The 27,178-nt window shown below is 39.3% G+C and overlaps 1 long non-coding RNA gene across 2 annotated transcripts in view; it reads left to right on the forward strand.

The window, feature by feature from the left end:
• LOC144313624 (uncharacterized) overlaps positions 1-27,178 on the forward strand; it is a 241,323-nt gene that overhangs the window by 197,866 nt on the left and 16,279 nt on the right. The gene's annotated exons all lie outside the window — the stretch shown is intronic.

The following is a 27,178-nucleotide window of genomic DNA, read 5'->3' on the forward strand; positions in this document are numbered from 1 at the left end:
AAATATATTTGTAATTATACATTTCATTTAGAGTATTACATTTGTTTTATCACCACATATTGACATGAAGCATTTTTATTATTCAATTTTAAGTATTTCAAAATTTCACATAATTTCTTCTTCCAATAAGATATATTTAGTGGCATTTTTGTTTCTAGACATATGGCCTTTTTTTAGCTTACATTTTTGTTAATGATTTCCATTTCTACTTTGTTGTGATAAACAGTCTATACAGGTTTTTTTCTAAAATTTATTGAGGATTACTATATAGTCTCTTTGTTAGTCATCAATTTTTGTAAATATTATATGTATATTTCAAAAGCATATTTTTGTGTTTGGTAGGTATACGATTCTTCATATAATATTCCAACTTATTAGTCATGCTGTTTATATATTATATGAATGCTAATTTTTGACAGCTTGATTTATCACTAAAAGGACTGTGTTAAATCTCTTTAATAAGCTATAATGTCAGATGAATATGTTTAGGATCTGTTTTTATTTTTTATCCCTATATTTCAATATCTATTTACTTATTTTTAAAATATTTCTTAAATTTCAGTTAGTTAATGGGGCACCTGGGTGGCTCAGTCAGTTAAGTGTCTGACTCTTGATTTCAGCTAGGTCATGATCTCCGGGTCATAAGATTAAGCCCTCCATTGGGCTCTGCAGTGGGCATGGAACCTACTTAAGATTCTTTTTCTTTCTCTTCCTCTGCCTCTCCCCTGGCTTGCATGCATGCATTGATTGATTCTCTAAATCAATCAATCAATCAATCAATCAATCTAGTTAGCATATAGTACAATATTTATTTCAGGTGTACAATATAGTGATTCAACACTTCCATACAGCACCTGGTGCTCATGTGCCCTCCTTAATCCCCATCACCTATTTCACCCATGGCCCACCCACCTCCTCTCTGGTAACCATCATTTTGTTCTCTATAGTTAAGAATCTGTTTTTTGGTTTGTCTCTCTTTTTTCCCCTTTGCTCATTTGTTTCTTAAATTCCACATGAGTGAAATCATATAGTATTTGTCTTTCTCTGGCTGATTTATTTAGCTTAGCATAATACTGTCTTAGCATAATACCCTATGTTGTTGCAAATGGTAAGATTTCATTCTTTTTTATAGTTGAGTAATATTCCATTGTTTATATATCCCACCTTTTCTTTTTTTTATTAAAGAGTTATTTTTCTTTTTTTTTTATTATTTATTTATGATAGTCACACACAGAGAGAGAGAGAGAGAGGCAGAGACACAGACACAGGCAGAGGGAGAAGCAGGCTCCATGCACCGGGAGCCCGATGTGGGATTCGATCCCGGGTCTCCAGGATCGCGCCCTGGGCCAAAGGCAGGCGCCAAACCGCTGCGCCACCCAGGGATCCCCTATCCCACCTTTTCTTTATGCATTCATCAGTTGATGGACACCTGGGTTTTTCCCCCTAATTTGGCTCTTGTAAAGTTGCTATAAACATCAGGGTGCATGTATCCCTTTGAATTATTATTTTTTTATATTCTTTGGGTAAATACCAAGTAGTGCAATTGCTGATTGAAGGATAGTTCTATTTTTAACTTTTTGAGGAAACTCTAAAGTGTTTTCCAGAGTGGCTGCACTAATTTCAGCCATTATATTCTTAAGTTTTAAATGGAGAATATGGTTGTCTGTCCTTTTAATCCAATCTGAGCAACAAGTTCTTTTAATTGGTGAGGTAAATTTTAATGTGATAATTTATGCAGTTTTAATATTAACAAATTAATTATTAACAAATAATTATGTAATGGTCACTGCTTCCCAGACATGGTTCCAAGAACTTCAGACATAGTAACACACTTAATCCTCCTACACTTAATCCTTAACCTTATGAGGTAGATGAACTATGTTTTTACAAATGAGGAAACTGAGGCACACTTAGGCTAAGGAAGTTGTTTAGGTTTACACAACAAGGAAATGCTACAGCCAGGAGTGAAGATACAAGCTCCAGGAGTCTGGTTCTGACTTCACATTTTAACCATTATCCTGTGCCTCTGGGTTATAATTAGAGTTTGATTAGGACCTCTTTCTTATTCATGCTTTTTACTAATTATCTTCTATTTTCCCCTTTAATGCTTTTCAGTCTAGATCAATTTTGTTTTCTAGTTTGTTGGCTGTATATTGTATCTACCTTTCTTTGGTACCATTTGTGTTGAACTTAGGGTAAGAACCAGCAGCCCATGTTAGTTTGTCAGGTGCAGACCTAGGGGGCAATCTGAACTTGACCTCTCCTTCCATCTTATTTCTGCAACTTTGCAATATGAATTCTTTATTCCAGTGCCATTGGCTACTCTATTTTCCACATGTCTTTTCTCCTCATTTCTTTTTTGTCTCTTGTCACCTGAAATTTCCTCTTCTCTCCTTTTCAATATTCAGATCCTATCCAGCTTTCAAATTAGCTCAAAGCCCTTGTTTCCTGTAGTCTTCCCTGACTTTATGTAACAGAGTTCTTAGATTCCTTCTAGCTAGTTTAAGCAGAGATGTGTATTCACATATATTAAATAGCTTACAGAATTCCCAGGGGGGTATGAAAACCAGGTTTGGATGCTATACAGCATCTCCACAGAAGTCAGGAGATATAAGAGTGTAGTGAATATCCCACTGCCACAGCCTCATGTGCCATTACTTTGCACCTATGATACTAGGGAAGGGACATAAGAACTTCAACCTGTGTTGCCCCAGAAGCCCATACTTAAGTCACTACGTTAGCAAGAATAGCTCAGCTATTCTAAAGAAGTGATCGCTTCTTTAATGGGACAAAATTCTCATGTTGGTGCAGCTCTTTGGCAGCACCTAGGCCATATCCAGAACCCATAGCTACAAAGGAGTCTGAGCATTGCAGATTTTAACTTTGGCTTAGTGTTCCAGGAAGCATTTGGAAAGAGTTGGGGGAATCAATCCATATCTGCTATATTTAGCTCTTTTGATCCCATATGATTTCTACCCACTGTGGACTCCCAGAGATATTATGCTCTGTACATCTTTTAATGTATTTTCACTTATGTTTTTTGGTTCCTAGTAAAGCTTATTTGTTGTATTCCTTTAACAAGGCCGTTGTAAAAGTATTTGAGGACTTTTTGACCTTTAAAGTACCTGGAAAAGTATCTTAAGATATCACTAAACGGGACACCTGGGTGGCTCAGTGGTTGAGTGTCTGCCCTCATGATCCCAGAGTCCAGGGGTTGAATCCCACATCAGGCTCCCCACAGAGAGCCTGCTTCTCCCTCTGCCTATGTCTCTGCCTCTCTCTGTGTGTCTCTCATGAATAAATAAAACATTTCTTAAAAAAAGATACCACATAAACAATAAATCTTTGTTGATTGAATAATATAATTTCTAGAGAATAAGTTTGTATAGTTATGCTCTCTTTTAAGAATTTTTTTGTAGGTGAAAACAGGAATTTATAAATCTGAGCACACATCAAGAATGTGATTATTTGCTTTATCAGAGAATTCTTCACTTTAACAAAAATTTTAAAAAAGGTTTAGCACAGGTTTTATTTTTAAAAACGCATCCTTAGAGGACTTAAGATGTAAAACATGTAGCCATTATTTACAGAAAATCATATTATACATGACATATAAGTAGTGCATCAACACCATATGCCATTAGAATACTTAGTAATAAATTAGAACTAACAGAAGACCACGTGTCTCCAACTCTGACAATAATATGTCTGGCAAAACTGAAATAGCATTTTAGAATGGCCTGAAATGATAAAGCTATCTAAAAGATAATTCCTGATATTATTTATAGCCTGTTCACATTTGATCTCTGAAACAAATTTCAGCATAGTTTTCCCGGGTATTTAGACAATGTGATGATTTCTACCCATTGTTCTGGCTTTATTCTGGATCGGTGGTGTGGTGATCTGTATTTATTACACATGCAACATACAGAAAAGATAGCTACTAAGCATTTGTCTCTTTCCCTCACTTGCCAGTTGTCCTACTTTAGGCTTTTTTTTTGTCTTTTTTTTTATGGTTTAGACAAATGTTATAGTCTCTTATGTTTCTTTGTTTCCATTCTTTTTCCCCTTACTATGTTTGGGAATGCTTTTGGCTACAGGTGATTGAAACACTTGGCCTAAATGGACTTAAACAAAGGAAAACTTATTATGTCAAATAACTGGGAGTCCCAAAGTAGAACTGGCTTAAGATGCAGTATCATCAGGAGTTGAGCAATGGCATGAAGAACCCACGGCTTGCTCTGTCCTATTCTGCCCTCAGGATCAGCTTCATTATGGTGCTGAGATGGCTCCTGGCAATGGAAATTACATGTTCAATAAAGGAGAGAGAGAGAAAGAGAGAGAGAATGAGACACAGACACAGAAGCAAGCTCCCTTCAACAGGCAGCATGCATAGTTCTCCTTAGACTGATTGGCTCAGATTGAGTCTTTTGACAATTCCCTGGTCCAAGAACAGTGGTCAAGGGAATGCTATATGTTGACTGGCTTAGACTTACCCTTCGGAAGTGGAGTTGAGGCAGTGGTCTCTACAGGAATCAGATGGCATACTTGATTCCAAAAGAATTAAATAGACCAGCAAAGTACTTAGATGGGTCAGGGTTAAGGGGACCAGTAAAGAATAGTAAAGCTCCTGGGGGCTAGTAATTTTGGGAGCTAGTGCCACCCCGAGCCTGAGGTACAGGAGGAGGAACAGTGTTTCTGAAACACAAGGAGAGTTGTAACTGTGGAGAGACTGGCAGATAGGAGCTTTGGTCAAGGGAGGAAGCCAGCTGTTGGCCTCCCACAGCTGACCCCAAACAGAAGCCAAAGGGAAGGAAGGCCATGTGATATAAAGAACAAAGTGAGAAAGGAAGGAGACTAGTTCTGGAGGTACAAATGCAGGCTAACCAGCACATCGGTGGAATATAAGCTGATAGGAAAAAGGAGGAGGAAATGGAAAAGAAGGAGGAAATGGGAATTGGGTGGCAACTTCTGTGTGCAACATTGCCTGGAATATTGATTTCATTCTATGCAACAGCCTTCATCAATGTCCAGAGAAGCTCTGGACTTTGGCCTGGTGGGTGGGACTTGTTCTACCCTATAGTCACTGCATGACCTTGAGAAAACCCTTACTTTTCTGAGCCTATTTCTTCACTTGTAAAATGGGATGTTTGGGATGCTTTGAGGCACACATGCAATAATTACAAATTTTTCATACCTACTTCCAGGTTCTTAATTCTTTCCACCATCCAGTCCCCAAATTGCCTCAATCTGATATCCTAGTTGGGTCTTCTACTGTCTTCACTCATAGGCTGACACCTTGACCATGGCCCATCACCATAAGCCCTGCCTCCCAGCCCTTGCCTCCTCTGGAGAGCTCTCCTTCCCCACACCTGACTTCCAGGGTACACTTTGTCTCCCTTCTCTGAACTCCAGCTAGACATAGGTTCACATGTTAGGAAATTAAGTCAGAAAACCTATTTAGAAATCGTATATAAAACAAAGGAGTGTCTTTTTACCAGAGGTGAGCTGTTACTTTACTCAACCATCAAATCTAGTTCCAACATTCTAGAACACAAAGCAAAATGAATCTCAAGCCAAAAAAAAAAAAAAAAAAAAAGACTGTTATTATTCTATATTTTAGTTTCGATTTGACATCTTATCTTCACAGTGGCCAAGACCTAATTGATGTGGTTCTGGCTGGGTCATGCACTACCAACTTTCCCAACTGCCCAGCCTCTCTCCAGTGGGTGTGCAGTCCTTTCCTCCATTATTGTCAAATCATGCACTTACCTTCTTTGATCTTGCTTGTTGTAGAGAAATACCTCTATTTAGGGACTGCTGGTCTGTATACAATTTTATTTATTTATTTATTTTTTATAAAACTGGATAGTAGGGACGCCTGCATGGCTCAGTGGTTGAGCACCTGCCTTCAGCTCCGGATGTGATCCTGGGGTCCCGGGATCGAGTCCTACATCGGGCTCCCTGCAGGTAGCCTGCTTTTCCCTCTGCCTGTGTCTCTGTTTCTCTCTCTCTGTCTTTCATGAATAAATAAATAAAATCTTAAAAAAAAACTACTATGTGCAGAACTAAAGTTTCAGCCTTCATCTTCAGCCTAAGACTTAAAAAAGTGGAGCAGAAATAAGTTTCCAAAACTATGAAATATCTGAATCGAATAAAGCTCTCTCCTCTGACCCCTCTGTCTTCCCACTAAAATACATAGCAAATAGGCCAAGTGAGCCTTGTCAGACAACTTTAATATCCATTACCTGGCAGTATGGAATCTAAGGAGAGCTGCATAATGCATTTACATAATTGCACAAATTAGAGATACCTCAAAATGAAAGGTTTCCTGGTGATTCTTCTCCTTTCATTTGCTGCTTAGAAAATTACCAGCACTCCTGCAGCTCCACAGCGTCTCTTCTCCCTGGGCTGTCCTCAGTGAACAATTGCACTGCTCCTTGCTCCCGTCTGGAAATGGCTCTCCGAGACACCTGTGCAGGGGGCCTCTCCTGGAAAAACGAGCTCCAGGGGCTGAGGAGGCTAGCCACCAGGCCTCCCCACTCTCAGTTCCCTGGAACTCCCTCAACCTAGGTGGCTCCAGGAGCCAGGTGACCAGTGTGCCTCCCCCACTTCAGCCCTCAAATCTGGAGTCTGCAAAGTGAGCCTAAGGTTAAGTGGAATCTTGGGGGCACTCGGTTATTAGATAGTTTATCTTTCCCACCCTTGATCATAAATTGCCCTTTAAAAAGTTCTGAAATGTCAACTGCGTTTGATTTGCTGGGAGCGAGTTCTGTAAATTGAAAGTAGTTAATTTTTGAAACTTTTAAAGCAGTAATTATAAAACTAGATTCTGCTTTAGTTTAAGTAGGCGTTTATTTCTTCTTGCAGGGCTGCTTCACTAGGTGAAGAGGCAGGGTGTTGCTCTGCTACAACTAGAAAACCTTGGTGCCCTCAATTGTTTTCCCATTTGGCAAATTGCAATATATAATGTCTGTTCCACCTGTTTCCTGTGATTGCTGTTAGAATCAAGTAAAATAACTTCATGTGAGTCATGAAAGAAATACTAACGCTAAAGTATGAAACACTGTAGTAAAATGAGGATATATTTTGGAGTTAGGAACCCTGGATTTAGTGCTGCCTCTACCACCTGCTATGTGAGCAAATACAGGTCAGCTCATCAGTCTGATCTAATTTTCATTTTAGTTTGTACAATGGAGGTGACAATAATACTTGCCTTGTGTACCTCATACTGATGCTGTCAGGATCAAATGGGGCAGCATAAGTGCAAGTTCTTTGTAAAACTGTAGATTAGTAAATTACATATAAATTCTTGCTAGGTGCCAGCAGTTATGTGGTGTGCACAATGTGCTCTTTAATCCTCACAAGACCCTTCAAGGGAAAGAGTGGTATTTTCCCATTTTCTGGTTCAGAAAACTAAGGCTCAGAGAAGCAGAACCACATACAAATCATTGAAACCAACATGGGAACACATCTCTGTTGGACTCCTGACCTGCTGTTCTTGTTCACTGTCTACACAGCCATGGGTTACTATTTTGCTGCTTATATTGTTTCAACAAATGACAATGATTGAAGAAGGCACAGAAGGTGTTGTTTTCTCAGAGATGAGGGTTCTTATGGTTGACCTGTAACATTCCCTTACTGGAGCAACTTTTATAGTCCTCAATTACGACTGTACTTAATGAGATGGTCAGTCATAACTCAAGAGACCATGAGAAAAGGGGAGAGGGTTTCAGAGAGCTTCTGTAAAGTTTCAGCTAAGGACTTCCTTATTAATTAGCTCTATTGCTTGAATAAAATTATTGATTCTTCAATGCCAGATATATGGATGACATTCTGAATATGAGTAAGATCTATGGAAAATGAATTTTTCACATACTAGATGCCTACTTTTGGGCAGTAAATAGTATCTCCTTTCTGTTGCCCATGGTCATTTGTAAAAGGAGAAGGGAAGCAAAGGCAAACACAGGTATGTTATGTCAGGAGCTCTTATAAAAGACTGTTGTCACAGAGGGATGGATTTGTAAGCTGAACGTGGATACTTGTAACTTATTTGTGTATTTATTCATTTTGGCTTTAGAGTATTTACTTTCTTGTTAGTAGATGACACCATTAGAAGAGAAGCTTGTCACTCCTCTTAGTTCCATTGCACTTTCTTTTCTCTCTGATAGTTTTTGTGGGGCAGCAGGGGGTGACTTTCTATGTAGAACAGACCCAATAATTCTGGATAAAAAATAATAAAGCCCAGAAAGTGGGGGGAAGGGGTCGAACATAAGAATGAAGTGATTTAAGAACAGAGGAAAGGGTTTTCCTTCAGCAGAAGCGATTTGTGCTCTGAGGCAGAAACAACCCCCCAGCCATTACTGAGCCCTGTCCGTTCCCTCAGCATGACGGGTGCTAGAAGGTCTGGGCTGGAATTCACTTTCTAGAGGGAAATAGTCTAGATGGTGAGGAAGGTTGTGGGGATGGGTGGGATATAAATAGCCCGTGGGGGTTGGATAAAGAGAAATTACTTTTGAGAGAGGAGAGTTGTCATGTCACACGGTTTCAGAGGCTGGGAAGATGGCAGTGACCAGATGGCAGGAACTCCATGGGACACCTCCACTCAGGATAGGCTCCCTCCCGTGTCGATTTCTAGCGGCATACAGTTACCCTAACTTGAGGTAGTTTATACCCTGACTCACAGCCACATCCTTAATGAAGAAACTCTGATCAGGACAGATTGTGGCTGTTATAGGACTTTCTTTGAAGAAACTGGACTCAGGGCAGGGGTGTGTTGGTGGGTCACAGGCTAGAGCTGTAAGACATTGCTGCAAATCTACTACTGAGAGCTCCGGCAACTCTGGTCCCTTAAAGCCTTGCGGCAAGCCTGTTGATCTCCCTTCAGAATATAAAGCTTTAGACCTACGAGAAGCCTCTCTCTCTCTCTCTCTCTCTTTTAAGATTTTATTTATTTGTGAGAGACACAGGCGGAGGAAGGAGCAGGCTCACTGCGGGGACCCTGATGTGGGACTTGGTCGCAGGATCCCGGGATCACGACCTGAGCTAAAGGCAGATACTCAACCACTGAGCCACCCAGGCGTCCCTACAAGTAGTCTCTTTATCTCACAATTATGTAAGCTCTTTTCTTTGACTGTTCTTTGATCTGAGTAGACTTGCTTTGGGTAGAAAATGAAGAAATGCCCAGCTGAACTCCTCTGAAGATCTATCTACCTGTCAACCTTCTGCAACTGCCTCTTTGCTTCCTCATACCCTCTAGAATTTGGGAGTTGTTTCCAGCATGGGAACTATTACTATTGACTTGAATGACAAATAGTCTCCATTTGGGTCTGGTTGTTAATTCACCACTCTCTCGAGGGGAAAATAGCACCTTTCTCGATTTATCAAGTCACTGCAGATTTTTCTCACAAGGAAAATGAAGGCAGCAGCATTATCAGATTCCATTGGTTTTTACAGAGACTCTAGTAGCTTTCATTTCCTCACCTGATCTAGCTCTCAACGTTGGTTGGGTGTGGCCATGCCGTTTTCTAAAGCCACAATTACATGGTCCCTATGATCCCATGATCAGACGCCTGCTAGGATCCAGTAAAGAGATGCTGTGACGATCCTATGAGTAGAGGTCTGAGTGCACCTCAAGAGCCCCTGGGATCTATGTCCTTTTACCCTATTACCAATACTCTCAGAACCCATCCAGCATTCATATCCTGCAAATGTTAGAATCAGGGGAAACCTCAGGTACCCCTTTTGTAGGAAGAACATGCTTTGAACTGCAGGGAGAAGGGTAAAGGAAAAGAGAGTAAAGACCCTCAAGGCATTGGGGTCTCACAGCTCTTGGGTAGCTTACTTGGAGAAATGAATACTCAGAGGCACAGTCTGCATTTACAATGCAATGCAGGAAAGCAACTAGTTTTAACTCTTACCCTTTCCATTTCTTCTCTTCTTCTTTTCCTTCCCTCCCTGTCCTCCTACCTTTCCCATTTGTTAGATGCAATGTGATGTTCACAAGATCTCAGAGAAGAGTACGTTCACTTTTCTAATGTATGTTTTAAAAAATCAGGCGTCTAGTTATGTTTCCATTAGTAATTTTTCTCAACAAAAATTGCCCATGTATAATCCTGCCATTCATTTATGGATTCATTTATTCATTTCATTTGTTGAGCATACACTTTGTTTCAGTCCTGAGGTTTTCAAAAGAATAAAAACAGTGATAACTAATATTTATTGAGTATTTTCTATTATCAGTCCCTACACTAAGTGTCCATAGACCAAAAATATTCACTAAATGGCCCCAACGGTTTAGTTATTACTTCCTGTTTTGCACGTGGTAAGTGAGGTTTAAAGAATATAAATAACTTATCCCAAGTAAGCAGAGCCAGGGCTTGTACACAGTAGTTTGATGATAGACTCCAGCTTTGCTGTATGCTATCCTCTTTCTAGGCCAGTGGTTCTTAAACTTTAGCTGTACCAAAATTGCCTAACGGGTTTTAAAAACACAGATTTCCAGACTTCCCTCCTAAAATCTCTGATTTGTAGATCTGAGCATTTGCATTTCTAATGAATTTCCAAATGATGTTAATGGGGATCCTACTTTGAGAACCACTACTCTAGGCTATACTACCTTTTTATACTTTCCCTCTGTGGTAGAGTTGCTTTGGGAAGGATGAAATGTATGCTTGCAATTAATTTGCAGCTCAGATTCACAATACCCATGAAAGGAAGAGCCAGCTTTCTCAGCTGCCACATCTAAACTTGTGAAGTTGTCTTGGATTCTACTCTCAGTGTTTCCTAAGAAATTTTCTGGCTGAAGCCGATATTTGGTATGTCCAGTGTGCTGGTGGTGGAAGAATTACAAACAGTATATGCATCTAAATAATTCTCCAATTCATGTCTGCTCAGTATACTGGGATCAGAGTCTAGCTTTTCTAGAACATCATTCTGAGTCTTGAAAGCAGATAGTAAAAACAGCAGCTGTACAGAGACTGTTTATTTATTTAATCCCTCATGTAAACATAGTGATGATGATGGATCATCACTTGGCTTGTCAACATGACCGTGCTTCAGCAGGGGACTTGTCCTCATGTGAGCCCACTGGCCTTTTCCTGTGTCTGCAAACAGTGGCAAAGAGGAAACAGAAGGGAAGTACAAGTGAGGAAATGGTGTTGAGTTGCAAAACATGGATAAAACAATTGGCATTGCAATTCTCAGGACAAACAGAACCCCACTGGATTGTGGAGGAATAAACTCTAGAGGGGGTGGTTCTGTTCTCTGGCACTGATGGTTTGTACTTTTGCAGCCTTGGATTCATCCTGCCTCTAAGGAAGCTATTTACAGTTTTGCACAGTGGGACAGTTTTATGAGCCAACCCTCTCATTTTTATGAGGGTCCCCGGGGTAAAGCAGTTATACAATCTTACACCGGCACACAGACTTCAGTGAAGTACAAACAATATAAAGTAGGCCATCCAGGCCCGTAAAGCAGGCAATGCCAAGCAGTCGTGATTTAAGTTCAGTTCAGCTGTGACCTGGCTTATTACGATAAGATAGAGGAATGAATAGAGCCTACGCAGGGAAAAAGAGCAAGTGAGTGGGAAATAAATAATTCATTGGGTTCCTTCCAGAACCTGTAAGTTGAAGAGATAGGAATCTTGTTACCAAAAAAAGACTAAAATTCAATTGGTAGGATGATCTTTCCAATTACTTTTCAGATTTGTTGGTTGAAGGAAATGACACCACCTTCTGCCAAATATTTGGTCAGCACTTTATCATTAACACAAGAAGGCTTTCGGATTTTAATACGGCTTTCTGTGACAAACCAACTTTTCCTCAGTGAAACTTAAGAATGAGGTCTCTGGGTGTGCTTGTATTTACAAATGAGTTTGCTAAGCTTTGACTTCATAAGAAGACAGGGTTAATTGTGATCTAGACTATGGATCTTAAATTTATCAGCAGGCTAAGTAGCTGGTCACTGCCCCAATCAGAGTCTGCTCCGAGGAAATGAAATGGGACTTATTTACATTTAGAGTGATGCCCAGCTTCTTAATCACCTCAAAGCATTTAAAAATTAACTTTACTGCCAGCAGCTCAAGAGGCATAATGAACCCTGAGAGGGCATTTGCTACTCTTTCTACCTCCTCTTCTTGAGCTGCCTATTCATTATTTCACTGTGTCTTTTTGCTAAACCCTAGAAAATTTTTTTCCTGTTTGTTTTTTTAAATGTTTTATTTATAATTTTTAAGATTTTATTTATTTATTTATGAGCAACACAGAGAGAGAGAGACAGAGAGAGAGGCAGAGACACAGGCAGAGGGAGAAGCAGGCTCCAAGCAGGGAGCCCGACGTGGGACTCGATCCCGGGTCTCCAGGATCACGCCCGGGGCTGCAGGCGGCGCCAAACCGCTGCTGCCCTCCTGTTTCAGTTTTGCTAAATAATCTGTAGTTTATTTGGTGAGTCTCCTGATAAAGCAATTTTCTGCAGCCTCACTGGAATTGCTAATGATCACCAGGGTAGCTGAGTGCATGTGCACAGTAGGAGATAGGAATCGTTTTGATCAACTTTTTTTGATATGAAATTTTTTAGTTAAATTGGTCAGTAACCAAAGGGTTGTTATGGATGACACATGCTGGACAAGATGGGTGACCCAAGATGCCAAGCTATTACTTTTCTCATGGCCATGTGGTCACTTTTAAATGAACACTAGTAATGATGTGATAAATTTTGGATTAGAAGTTGCTAGTCAGCCAATAAAAATGACCAGAGCACTTTGGGATGATAGATGCATGTATAAATGGCAATTTCCATCACATTTCAGTTTAACACAATCTACAATTCAACTTAAAATTCTTTTAGTGTAGTCTAGCAGTCTCTATTTCATAGTTTTGAACTCAACAGAGAACAATATGATTTGCTGGAGGAGTGTGAGTGATAGTAATATCCTCCTTTCCCTATTCAAAGAGTTGTAAAGGGTCATCAGATTTTTGTCATCTGAAAGGAGCTGTGCAAACATAGGCTATTTTGACATGCCATTGTTTAATATTTTAATAGTATGTTTACCCATTATTTTAGTTTTAAAAATGGAAATTATGTAAAATGCCATTCCTTTAAAATTGTTTTTTCTTCTTATGCAATAATCTACAAAGTAACACTTTGTTTTAAAGAAAATTACTATTTTCTAAAGGGATTAATGAAAAAAAGAATGGATTTGGTTGAGGTTATCCAGAGTGCATTTTTGGTTATAGAAAAAAGAGTGAAATATTTGCATTTAAAGGATTAGGTGCTTCATATTTAGGAATCAATCATGATGTGAACTTGGGTAGAAGCAAGGCCCTTCCTTGGAAATTACAGCATCCAAGAGGCCAATAGGCAGGTTTTTGAAGTTTCAGCTTTGCCACAGAAGCAGGTTTACCTAATGTGAGAAAGGTGGGAAATCTGGGTTGTAAGAGGCCATTCTTGCAAAATGAGCAGAAGCCAGTGACTCTGGCCCTGTGTCTTTATTATAAGCAGAACACCCTGTGCTTAGTGCTCAATATTGTGCCGAGTCTGTTGGAGGAAGATTGGCGACTACACCTCTTGGGCTTTCCCATAACAAGATGTTCATCTCTTGAGGCTATCCTGGTGAGCCAAGTCATACATAAATCCATTCTAATTAAATATGCTACTCTCTAGGGGCAGGTGCCTTCATTATAGGGACTTATTTCAGGGGAATATAGATATGTGCATATCTATATTTTAGTGATAGACACCAGTGTCTGTTTGCAAGCAAGTGAATATACCATCCCCCTCTTTTCCCGTCTCATCTTACATCTTGCTATATAGAGACTCACACAGAACAAATCCCTTGGGATTGAACATACTTTCAAATATGTGAAGCCAAACCCTTCTCAGACACATGCATCTTTCCATTATGAGTACAACGAGAAGCTTTCTATAACTCAAAATTTAATGGTACTGTCTCTAGTTGAAGCACCTGGCCCAATTAGGAATTAATGAGTACTTTCTGATGATAAAGATAATGAGCACTTTCAGTCACAACCAAGAAGCATTACTTTAAAAAAAAAATTTTTTTTTTTAAATATAGTCCAAAGACGAAAAGAAAACTTACAAGCAGTGGTCTAAATATTGTCCTTTTCTTGCTTGTTTTTAAAGATCAAAATTACTGTCAAATCTTATGCAAAAAGTTATACCCAAACTCCAAACTGACTAATTAACCACTCTACTTCAGAAATAGAGGAGGTAAGAGAGGCCCCTAGAAGCACATTACATGCTGGCGAACAGATTAGCTTCTCCCCACTCCTATCCTCCAGAGTCACATTGTTTAAGCATGGGAGGGGATCATGAGTAATAAATGGCAGGAATACTCAGGTCAGATTTGCTTCCTTTTTAGCTTTACTACATGATAATTGAAGAAGAGGAAGTATCGAGTCACCAGACTTTTGGAAAATAATGTCAGCCTCTAATTCAAGGATTTAGTTATTATAGGATACCAGGTACTTGAAAAGACAGTGAAATGAACCTAAGAGTACACATTAAAAAGTGTCTACATGTAATCATATTTTAAAGACTTTTAAATTATACAAAAGCAGTATTTGATATGGAGAGGTTTACTTCTTAAATTTGTGTCTGTTGATTTTTATGTTTTCAGAGAAATATGAATTATACTGGAGAGACACTCAGATGAAGAAAAGGTTATTATTATTTTTAAAAGATGTTAATTATTCATGAGAGACAGAGAGAGAGGCAGAGACACAGGCAGAGGGAGAAGCAGGCTCCCTATGGGGAGCCTGATGTGGGACTTGATCCCAGGACCCCAGGATCACCCCCTGAGCCAAAGGCAGATGCTCAACCACTAAGCCACCCAGGCGTCCCAAGAAAAAGTTATTATTATCATTATTATTATTGTATTGGTGTAGATCTGCTGTTTTTCTAGTATGTCTAGTATAATATGTTTTTATGAAAATTATAGCCAATTTATTTGCCCTGCATTGATGATCTTGCTGCTCTTATGTATTCAGATGGTGTGCAATTTCTCTGAAATTTTCCCTGGAGACAGTATCCAGAAACTCATGGTTAAATTGGGCTTTACTCAGTATTCTCATGTTGGGATTTACTTGGGCTCATTATCAGCTTTCTTTCTGATCCACAGGAAAGATATTTCTAGGTCCTTTCTGTATACAGAAAGTCTATTTCAAATTGAGACAGTCTTTTAGTCCTACATTCATTTTTACTTTAAATTTTAAAATATTTGATGTTAAGGACAGTATCCTTTGTCTTCAATTAAGTAGTATCTTTCAAGAATTTCTATTTCGGAGTGACCAAAGTAAGGCAACACCAAAATAATTCCTATGAAATGACCTCTTTGGTAAATTAAGGAGATAAAGCTTTTGATCAATACTCAATGGGATCATGATTTCTTTTAATTTATTGATGCTATATTAAAAATATCAAGCCCTACTCTAACATTATAATGGCATGTCTATGCTCTTCCAGATGATATGTGGTATATCAAAGTCTATCTTAGAGTCTGTGTTTTGAATTTTTAGAGGGCACTTTATATGACTTTGCTGGAATTTTTTTAATTTTAATTGAGGTATGATTGACATATAACATTGCTTTAGTTTTAGGTGTACAAAATAGTGATTTGATATATATACATATATTGAGAAATGACTACCACAATAAATCCAGTTAATATCACCACACATAATTATAATTTTTTTCTAGTGATAGGAATTTTTAAGATCTACTCTCTTAGCAACTTTCAAATGTACTATGCAGTATTGTTAACTACAGTCACTATGCTGAACATGACATCCCCAGGATGTACTTATTAAGCTTACTTATAGCTGGACATTTGTACCTTTTGACTACCGACACCCATTTCACTCACCTCCACCTCCTACCTCTGGCAATAACAAATGTGTTCTCTGTATCTATGAGTTCATTTTATTATTAGATACTACATGTAAGTGAGATCACAGTATTTGTCTTTGTCTGATTTATTTCACTTAGCATAATGCACTCAAGGACCATCCCTGTTGTATGCATATAGATACTACACATACATACTACATTTTCTTTATCCATTCATTTATCTATAAACGCTTTTTTAAAATCTTTATTTATTTATGATAGTCACACAGAGAGAGAGAGAGGCAGAGACACAGGCAGAGGGAGAAGCAGGCTCCATGCACCGGGAGCCCGACGTGGGATTCGATCCTGGGTCTCCAGGATCGTGCCCTGGGCCAAAGGCAGGCGCTAGTGAGTTGCATGAGTTCTTTACATATTTTGGATATTAACCCCTAATCAGATACATAATTTGCAAATATTTTCTCCCATTTGGTAGGTTGTCTTCTCAGTTTGCTGATGGTTTTCTTTGCTGTGCAAAACCTTTTTAGTTTGACATGGTCCCACTTGTTTACTTTTGCTTTTGTTGCTTTTGCTTTTGATGGCAAATTGAAAAAAAATCATCACCAAGATAGATGTCAAGGAGCTTGCTCCCTATGTTTCCTTCCAGGATTTTTATGGTTTTAGTTCTTATGGTCAAGTTTTTAATCTATTTTGAGTTGATTTTTGTGTATGGCATAAGAGAGTGGTCCAGTTTTGTTCTTTTGCATTTGGTTTTCTAGTTTCCCCAGTACCACTTATTGAAGAGACTAAAATTTCCCCATTGTATATTCTTGGCTCCTGTGTCATAAATTAATTGACCATATATGTGAGGTTTTATTTCTGATCTCTATATTCTGTTCCATTAACTTATGTGTCCATTGTTGTTCCAATACCATATTGTTTGGAATACTATAGCTTTATGATATACTTTGAAATTCAGAAGCTTGATGCTTCCAGCTTTCTTCTTTTTCTCAATTGATTTGGCTATTAGGGGTGACTGTGGTTTCACACAAATTTTAGGATTGTTTTTTCTATTTCTGTGGACACTACTACTGGAATTTTGATAGAGATTTTAATGAATCTATAGGTTGCTTTCAGTAGTTTTGACTTTATAATGATATTAATTCTTACAAACCTTGAGTGTGGAATACCATCCATTCATTTGTGTCTCTTTAAATTTCTTCCCTTTTAAAATAAAAATGCTTTATAGTTTTCACTGTGCAGGTCTTTCACCTTCTTAGTTAAATTTATTCATTGCTATTTTATTCTTTTTGATGCAATTATAAATGGGTTTGTTCTCTTAATTTTTATATCTGGCATTTTATTATTAATGTATAGAACAGCAACGGATTTCTGTATATTGATTTTGTATCTTGCAACTTTAGTGAATTTTTCAGTTAGTTCTAACAGTTTTTTGGTATAGTTTTTAGGATTTTCTCCATATAAGATTATATTATCTGCAAACAAAGACAATTATATCTTTTCCTCCGTTATTTCTTTTTATTGCCTAATGTATTTGACAAGAGTTTCCAGTAGCATATTGAATGGCTATTGAATGATGAGAGTATTGTCTTCTTCCTGATCTGGTATTTATCCTTCAATTTGTTATATGGTGTAGGTATTACATTGATTGATTTTCAGATGTTGATCCATCCTTGCACTCCAGGGTAAATCCCATTTGACCTTGGTGTATAATTCTTTTAATGTATTATTGAATTTGGTTTGCTAACATTTTTTGAGGATTTTTGCATCCATGTTAATCAGGGATGTTGGGCTGTAGTTCTTTTTTCTTTTTTTAAAGATTTTATTTATTTATTCATAATAGTCACACAGAGAGAGACAGAGAGGCAGAGACACAGGCAGAGGGAGAAGCAGGCTCCACGCAGGGAGCCCGACATGGGATTTGATCCCGGGTCTCCAGGATGGCGCCCCAGGCCAAAGGCAGGCGCCAAACCGCTGTGCCACCCAGGGATCCCTAGTTCTTTTTTCTTATGGTGTCCTTGTTTGGTTTTGTTATTGGGATAATGCTGGCCTTGTAAAATGAGTTTAGAAGTATAGAAAATAGGAAGATCCTATTTTCTAGGAAGAGTTTGAAAAAGGTTAGTAGCTCTTCTAAATATTTGATAGAATTCACCAGTGAAGCCCTCTGGTCCTCAACTTTTTTTTTTTTTTTGGAAGACTTTTGATTACTGATTTGATCTCCTTACTAGAAATGAGTCTGTTCAGATTTTCTATTTCTTCATGACTTGGTTGTAGTAGGTGGATGTTTCTAGGAATTTATCAATTTTTTTCTAGATTGTCTAATTTGAGCAGGAAATGAGGCCTTTGGGAGGTGATTAGCTCACAAATGGCATTAGTGCCTTTGTAGGAAAGTCCCTAATGGGCTCTCTAGCTCCCTGCATGGAGCCTGCTTCTCCCTCTGCCTGTATCTCTGCCTCTCTCTCTCTCTCTCTGTGACTATCATAAATAAATAAAAAAAAATCATGACAGGGACTTGCCTCTGGCTTTGTGAATTACTCCTCATGTTCTGCTAAGAAGTTTGTCCACGTGAGTAGAAAACACCACTCAGATATGACATAGAGCACTTCAAAATTCCCAACTCATTGAATGAGGAGGAATAAACCTGGGACTTAAGCCAAACTTCCAGCTAATATACAGTGAAGGTCTGTTCTGAGGCTTATCCTCAGACATAGATGTCTGGCTCCACCCTTGTGGGGAAATGCCTTGGACAACACTCTTCTTTGTGGCTTTGGGGCATTGGAGTACCTGCTAGTTCCTCTTAAGTCTCCCTGCCCTAGGATGATTTTGAATCTGTTTATATAAGACCTTATTTTTGTGAGATCTTGTCTGATAAGAAACTCTACTGGCCCTGGCTGATTCTTAGATTTATTTCATAATTAAGATCAATATTAACTTGAAAATAAGGGTTACTACAGCTGAAATTACCAATGTCACACAATTGCTAATCAAGCAGAGAAATTCCAGAAGGTGGCATTGGCTTATTTTGGCTGTAAGGACCCAGATATACAAAAAGTCTGTTGTCTCAAAAGCAGTGTTGTACATATTCCCCTTGAGTATATATAAAGGACTCTCAAATCTGCCTTCTTTCTTGGTTGAAGGGTAGGATGGGGGTGGCAGACCAAAGGGGATCAGAGGTTGTGGGTTAGGGTCATGGTGGATGAGTGAGGCTGCCTGGAGCAGGACCAGCATCCTGTTTTAGGGGATGTCCCAAATAGAGTGGTAACCTTATTTCAGGAAAAAAAATTCCTTAAAGCTCACCCCACAATAGTCTCCCTCGGAGAAGCAGCTGTCTGTGGGAGGTATCAGAAGGCTGCACAACAAAGACATCTGGCCCAGTTTTACCATGGTCTAACCTCAGTGTGAGTGGTACATCTTCTCCTACTATTTGTTTCTTCTCTTGCTCACCCTGGTTAAAAAAAAAATCAGCTTGGCAGGAACATTCTGTTTCTATTTATTTGCTAGAGCGCTGGGCACACAGAGCGTACCTGATACATGTTTAATGGTGATAACTGTGACAACAACAAGGCAAAGACTGTGAACCCAAGGTGGCATTTAGAAAGCCAGTGGGAAGCAGGAGTCTGAAAATATATACAAGTTTGGGCAAAGCACTCACCTTTGCTATTAAGTGGCATCCAAAATTTACTGCATCCTGTGACAGATTTGAGTGGGGACATTACTCATAAGTGGTAAAGTATGTGCAAACTGTAGTGAAATCAAGCTGTGAGGACAGGAAATAGCATTCAGAGGAGCTCAGTGGTGTGTCAGCCAATGAGTAGCCTAATGGTGCGATGGCTCCCAGAGCAGCTCCAGAGCTGCGGGGGTAATTATCCTGACCTCATCACTTAGCCAGTCTGGCACCTGGGCTGAGCCTGCAGGTGGAAGATGGATCACAGAGTGTTGGCTGGGTACTATCTTTTCAGGGCTGCCCTTTGTTCTGTTTGTTCTTATACCAGCTGTGGGATGGTGGCTCTTGTTAACCAAAGCACAAGACAGGAAAGTAATGACTTTTAAAATTTTAGAGATCATTCTAATTAGCTGTGAGAACAGATTTGCTGTCATAAGAGAAAATAAATCAGCAATTTGAAAATGTACAAATATAACCTCTAACCTTCCCAGTATAGCAATTTGGGTCATTTGCCTTTGGGAATTTAGAGGGCCACACACTGAGATCAACAGGTCTCCAGAAGTTGAGGTGAATCTCTCCAAAGTTCTGGGCAGTACATTCTTCTCAGACCCTCAACAGGGCACTGATTAGAGTGGCCCACAGCACCTTGGGCACTGCAGCATGGCTCTCTCATAAAACAGAAGGGACAGGGGAGCGGATGAAGTCCCCATGGTGGGGACTCAGGACACTGTGGCCCTGCAGACTCTGCAAAGGATGCCTTTTTTAAAACCTTTCTCAGAAACCTCTGGGTTCCATGGTACCCAGGGCCTCTCCTTATGGATGCTCAGCCTTGGAGGGGTTCCTAGGAAGGAATGAAGAGGAGCTTTCCACAGTGCTTAGAACATGACAGGCTTCTGGTTTACAGGTTTATAGGTTATAGGGTAGATGAAAGGGTTGCATGGCAGGATCAAAATCGAGTTTGTATGTGGGGTCTGCCCCAGGGATCCCCCTTTCCCTGTAGGTACTTGGGCTCTTGTGCCCTGCCCCCAACCTAGCTTGACCAGGTTCTGCTGATCTCTAAGAACCAAGCATCCACTGTGGCAAGAATGACCTTCCGAGGCCTTTGGAGCTTGGCTTCCTTTAGCCTCTTGCTTATAGTTGCCCTTCTTTAGCTCATCCTGCATTAGATAATCATCCCTTACATTTGAAGAGAGAACACTTTAGAATTTTCAAAATCTCCTTATACCAGTTATTTGATCTTCAGGAACACCTTGTATAGTAGATATCATGTTTGTTTTAAAGATAAAGAGACCAAGATAGGGAGTGAGTCTAATGTGGATAAGTCACAGCTTGAATCCAGGCTTGTTACCATTAGCCCAGTATTACTGCTTCAGGGCCCCACGTCTAGGGGGTCCCGGATGCTAGGACCTGGGCAGTGCACATGGTGGCAGGTCTGGGCTCTGGAGTCAGCCTGCCCTGGTAAGAGTCCCAACTCCACTACCGATTGGCTGTGCAACTGAGGCAAGTATGTTCACTTGTGTGTCTCAGTTTTTTCAATCTAGAAAATGGGATTAGAGATAGTGCCCATCTAATATGATTGTACTAACACACACATATTAGTACAAGTAAGGAGCCTATGATAATGGCAACTACAGTTTGGTGCTCATTGTGTGCCTGGCACTGTACTGTGCTCCTTGTGTGCATTCATTTATTTCATCATCACAATAACGCTAGGGGATAAATTCTCATTCCCATTTTAGAGATGAATACGCTGAGGCATGGAGAGACAGAGCAATTTCTTAGTGGTAGAGAGACCAGGAACATTGCTGTTAACAGCAGCATGAGACATCCTTTTAAAACAGAGCTTGGCTCCTGGTAACACACAGAGAATGCTGGCTGCCACTGTGGCTGTTAGAGGCTGGAGGTGGTAAAATCTCAGTCCCACCTCCAAGATGCCTCCTCTACAGATTAGTTTCCTGAGGCCAGAAAGCCACAGTCAGGACTTCAGTTTGGCTGAAAAGGACTTTAGTCCCCTATTAAAAGGCAAAGACCCCTGGGACCACTCACATTCAGCCTTAAGTTGCTCACATTTTAGTGACTGTGAGGCAGGTTTGATGGGGGAGAGGAGGAGAGATCTTGAGGTCACTGCTCAGAGACAGTGACATTAGACATTGCTGTTGGTGGGGATGAGATAGAACGTGTAGAAATTTTGTAAAAAGGGAATATGAGGACTTGTCTGTCTTACCATTTTTCCCAGCTACAAAAATGATCTGTATTATAGAACCTCATTAGGGCTCATTTTCTGAGCACTCTTCTCATGAATGATTTTAATGCTTTTATGTGATGGCAACCACAGACTAATAGGGCTTCTTTGACAGATAAGTATTCAAAGTGCAGAGAGGTCAGATGACTAGACAGTAAAAATCTAGTGCTCGCACCCTAGAATCCCACCTCCCTGCGTGAATAAAATCTGCTTCCCTGTGCTCTTGGTAAGCACAAGGCATTATTGCCTACGACCCTGGTAATAAATCAAATACCTCAGTGTTGAGTTTCCTCCTTGGCCTCAGCATGGACCTAAAAGTTAGAGGCTCTTCCTCGCTAGTTTTGCTACCAAAGTTGAGCCTGTCTGATGGAGAATTTGTTAAACTTGTAGTTTCCAATCTCCTCTCCTGAAACCCAGGTTTAATGATGCTTCCCTGCCTTCCAGGTAATGAGGGTTAATTAGATAATGTTTGCATAAGGCTTTGAAGATGAAAGCACCATATAATTGTTATTACATATCATCTCTTCCAGAAACCAGGAATGCTTCTACTTCAGGGAACATGTGAACCTGTCTTTACATGTATCACTCACTTTAGGATCAAACTTGTCAGGCATCAGTGAACTAATGATATTGTGTAGAGTGCAGAGGATCAAATGGTCAAAACAAACAGCAAGCACTAAGAACTCCTTGGATTACCAGGAAGCAGCCGTCAGTGGGCGTGGTGATGGAGCAGCCACCCTTCAGTTGCTAGCTGCTGGCAGTGCTCAGATCACTGGGTCCCAGCACATAGGAACCTGGGTCAGCAGAGAACGCCATGAGTCCATAGGCCAGAAACGGAATGGATAGGAGAGGCAAAGATGACATTTGGAAGAACTGGGGTGACATGTCACAGGAGGGGTTTCATAGAATGAAGACCTTTCTTACCATGCTTGAAAATTATTTTAAGAGTTTCCTGATCGGTCTATTTGCTTCTTGTGCAAATTGCAATATATCCATCCATGTCCCCTCCACCTTCAGGTAATTGCCTTTTTCATCTTCCATATCTACATCTTGTGAACCTTCAGTACTATCTACTTGCCTAGAAAGTGAATCTAGTCCTTTTGAACCCTTGCTATGACTTTCAAGACCCTCTGTCATCCACACTCCTGTTGATCTTCCCATTCTTCTCCCTCACACACTGCCTGTGGGAACTCTTTCCCAGACTGGTGTCTGCTCAGGAAAAATGCCTCTCTCCTCCCTCATATCTTCAGGTATACAAATCCCAGACTTTTAGCCCAGCTCCTAATTCCCTGCTGACTCTGATAGTGTAGGTCCCAAGGGTTCCCGTTCTTCAGTTAATTCTGCTTGCTTAGGACGCCTGGGTGGCTCAGCGGTTGAGCACCTGCCTTTGGCCCAGGGCGTGATCCTGGAGTCCTGGGATCGAGTCCCGCGGCGGGATCCCTGCATGGAGCCTGCTTCTCCCTTTGCCTGTGTCTCTGCCTCTCTCTCTCTCTGTGTTTCTCATGAATAAATAAATAAAATATTTAAAAAAAATTCTGCTTGCTCTTCAAACCTATGGCCCTTTTGCATAATTTCTTACATTGGTTTCTTATATTGGTTATATTCTTATGTTTATATAAATATTTCCTATGTTGCTATTTGGACTGGAAATTTAGAGAGACCAGGAATTGTTTCTTATATTCACATAGAGTGATGGGTCAGGAAGTTTTAAACTCCAAAAGGGGATAATACTTCAGTTTCTAGCATAGTGCCTGACCTACACACCTCCAGGGAATACACTGCTCCTGATGTCAGGAGATGGGGAAGCATTTACTTTATGGTATCTTCCCCTGTCATTTTATCACATTAGAGGGGGTTGGCATTTAGCATCTGTTTTTGCTTTTTTTTCATTATTTCTTTCAACTTGGTTACCCAGAGTGTTAGGCCACCAGTGCTGGGAGCTGGTTAGACAGTCTCCAGGTCCCAGCTCAGAGGGGCCAATCTAGAATCAACGTTTCAGCAAATCCCTAGCTGAGTCATGCACATGACAGTTTGAGAAGCACTGCCTTAGAACTGCCTCATCCTCCACCTCCCTCTTTGTCCACATCATAAGTAACTTTATTAAAACCTCAAATACAAAATAATCTTCTTACCTTCAGTTGAGCATTCTGAGTTGCTATTATAGATGCACTAGTAAAATAGGAAGGAGAAACTTAGTGCCGACTTAGCTTCCTATTTCTGGTGGCCCCAGTGGTTCACAGAGGGGAAGCTGTATGAGAGATGTGGGGACAGTGTGGCCAGTAGTCATGTCCTCTGATAGATGCCATGAGCCCTACGGGCAAGAGATATTGCTCATTTTTAAGGGCAGTCTTCTACCCAGCAACATGTTTGCTCCTATGTAAATTTTTTTCCTATTAATCCTTATATAATTGGGGCAAATGCAGCTGCTAAGAATGCCCATTTCATTATTTATGCTACATTTTGTGGTGTAAAGTGCCTGTCTTTATTTTTCTGTATTTTCAGTAGCTAATCTCAATAGTGTGGACTGACACATGTTAGGTTCAGTGTTCAGACAAACATATTCTTTACTGAATTTAGGTTTTTAAAATATGCTTCTAGGCTTTTCTTGCCTTACATAAGTGGGTGTGTTGCTTTGTACTAAGGAATTACTTTTCTCAGTACTGACCTGCCTTCCAATGGAGTAAGTAAAATTATTTTATTGTGACTTTTAGTAGGGACTCAATTCCTTCACTTGTTAAATGGAATTAAGAATATTTATTGTCAGGGCACCTGGGTGGCTCAGTGACTAAGCATCTGCCTTTAACTCAAGGCGTGATCCTGGGGTCCTGGGATGGAGTCCTGTGTCGGGATCCCTGCATGGAGCCTGCTTCTCCCTCTGCCTGTGTCTCTGCCTCTCTCTCTCTCTACATCCCTCATGAATAAATAAATAAAATCTTTTTTTAAAAAAAGGACATTTATTGTCATCCATGGGGGCTAGCTAAGAAGGTATTACATCATCTTCTCTCCTATAGTACAGCTGAGAGATGAGGTGCTCTTTCCAAACACCCACAAAACATATCTGGATCTGAGATTCCTTATATGCCAGTCACATGAGATTTGATTATTTAGACTAGATTTTTAATCTATAACATAGCTAGGAGGATATAGGAAACTTCTAACTGAAATTCTGGCTATTCCTTTCACAAATAATGACAAAAAATGTGACAGTTTCTCCTTTGGTTAAAAGATCTGGATGTAATAAATGATGCTACTGATTTGCTTGCATAATCCCAACAAATGTCTTATCCTGTAACCAGAATTCCTTGTAATGAATGGAAAATGGCTTCTATGTCATTTTGGAGGCTAAGAATTTAAAATGTATAATGATAAATTCCTCATATAAGTTACTTTCCGTATCTTGACAGTGCATGCCTATCACATGCCCATTGTGAATTCTATTTTGAAGAAATTAAGTTGTCTAGAAACAAAAAAAATTCTGATTTCTTAGTATAATTTCACTTATGTTTCAAACTACTTTTCTTTTTATGACATATCTAGCTATTAGAATTTCATGATTACTGCTTAAAACATTGGCTTAGGATCATTAAAACAAACACCACTAAAAATAGCTTATAAGCTTTAAAAAATAGTATAAAAATTTAATTAATCATATTCCCACCTCAGACACACACACACTCACTCCTACTTTCACACACAAAGTGTAATTGCGTGGCAGGCAAATGAGCTGACTGTATAGTGATTTAGCATACAGTTCTATTTCTTACATCTGTTTGGATTTAGCTCATTTCCCTGGTGCTTAATCTGTTAGGTCACATGCAAATACCTGCTTGGAGGGGACAGAGGCCTATGCTGCTTTGGGCCTAAATTGATTGCTGAAGTTACAGGATTGAAATGCCTCAGGTGAAAAATTTAGTCAAAAGAAAAACATTAACTCGACAGCAATGTAAAGCATGCTGCCTGACAGTCAGGGATGCTCCAGGAATGGGAGCACTGATGCAAATAAGGTCAGCAGAATTAACACTCAATTGCCCCTTGACTATGAAAGGCTGTCAAGGGGGGTTGCCACTCATCCAAAGAAATTTCTGACTTCACTGAATTTTTAGGTCAACTCCTTTATTTGCATTAACTATCCATAAATTTAAGACAGGTAATTTACTTTCTCTGCCCCACCCCATTTAAAACTGTTCTCTTTATTATTTGTAACGGTTTTGGCCTCTCTGTGCACAAAATTGTAAAAATATGGCCAACGCTGCTCCCTGGCTTATGTGCATTAAAATAATTATTCCAGCCTCAGACCCCTTTTTTCTCCCTTTCTCTCCTAACTGCATTACTAATTGCCTGGCTTCCATAAGATACTTATTCTCATATGCTTGGTGGGCATTCTACTCTACATATGAATATCTATGAAAAATGTGTTTTCCATACTCTCTGAACTTGACCTAAATATTAGTGTACTCTATACCAGGTTGAACTCTTCTCAACATTGATTTTCAGCTCTGTCTTTGGTAATTAATCATTTTTTGATCTCTGATAAATATGTATGCATAATACATACTTTAAAGATATCTTCCTCTTATTTTGCTATCATATAATCTTTATGCATGTCTCTGTGTTTATTGAGTTCTATGGAGGTACATATTCAGAAATTCCTGGGCTGTTAGGCATCTGCTAACACAATTTTACTATATATTGCTAGATTACCCACCAAATAGGCTGTAATACATATTTGTAAAGTCACCAGCACATGTGAAAATTCCTATTTTCCCTCATGCTTGCTGACATTGGTTATTATCTGATTATTTTTTATCAATGTAGCTCTGAATTGATGCTTATGTTTTGGTATTTTCTGGTTGCCTCTTCATATCCTCCATCCCACTTGTATGTCAGCAATTTGACCAAAGTGTGTGTGTGTGTGCATATATATCATATACATATATGATATATACATATAATCATATACATATAATCATACATAATACATATGCATATAATCATGTGATTTTATTTATATATATTATATATTTTTATTTTTTTATTGGGTTGCCTCCTTTTTTTCTTTTTTCTTTCTTTCTTTCTTTCTTTTTTTTTTTTTTTTTTTTACTAATTTATAGGAATTTCTTAAATACTCTGGGTATTAAACCTTTCTTGGTTATATACATTGGAAATATCTTCTCCCCATCTATCACCAGTCTTTTTACTTTGTAGTGTATTTTGTGGAACAGACATCTTTAATTTTGATGTAGTCAGATCTTCCCATTTTCTTTATAGGTAGTGCTTTTCTATACATCCTCAAATAAATCTTTCCTGATCCCAAGGTCATAAAGCTATTCTCCTATTTCCCATCCCCCAGTAATAATTTGTTTGTTTTATACTAAAGTTTTAAACCCATCTGAATTTATTCTTGTTTA

The sequence above is a fragment of the Canis aureus genome, chromosome 5, assembly GCF_053574225.1.
Source record: "Canis aureus isolate CA01 chromosome 5, VMU_Caureus_v.1.0, whole genome shotgun sequence".
Taxonomy (NCBI): Eukaryota; Metazoa; Chordata; class Mammalia; order Carnivora; family Canidae; genus Canis; species Canis aureus.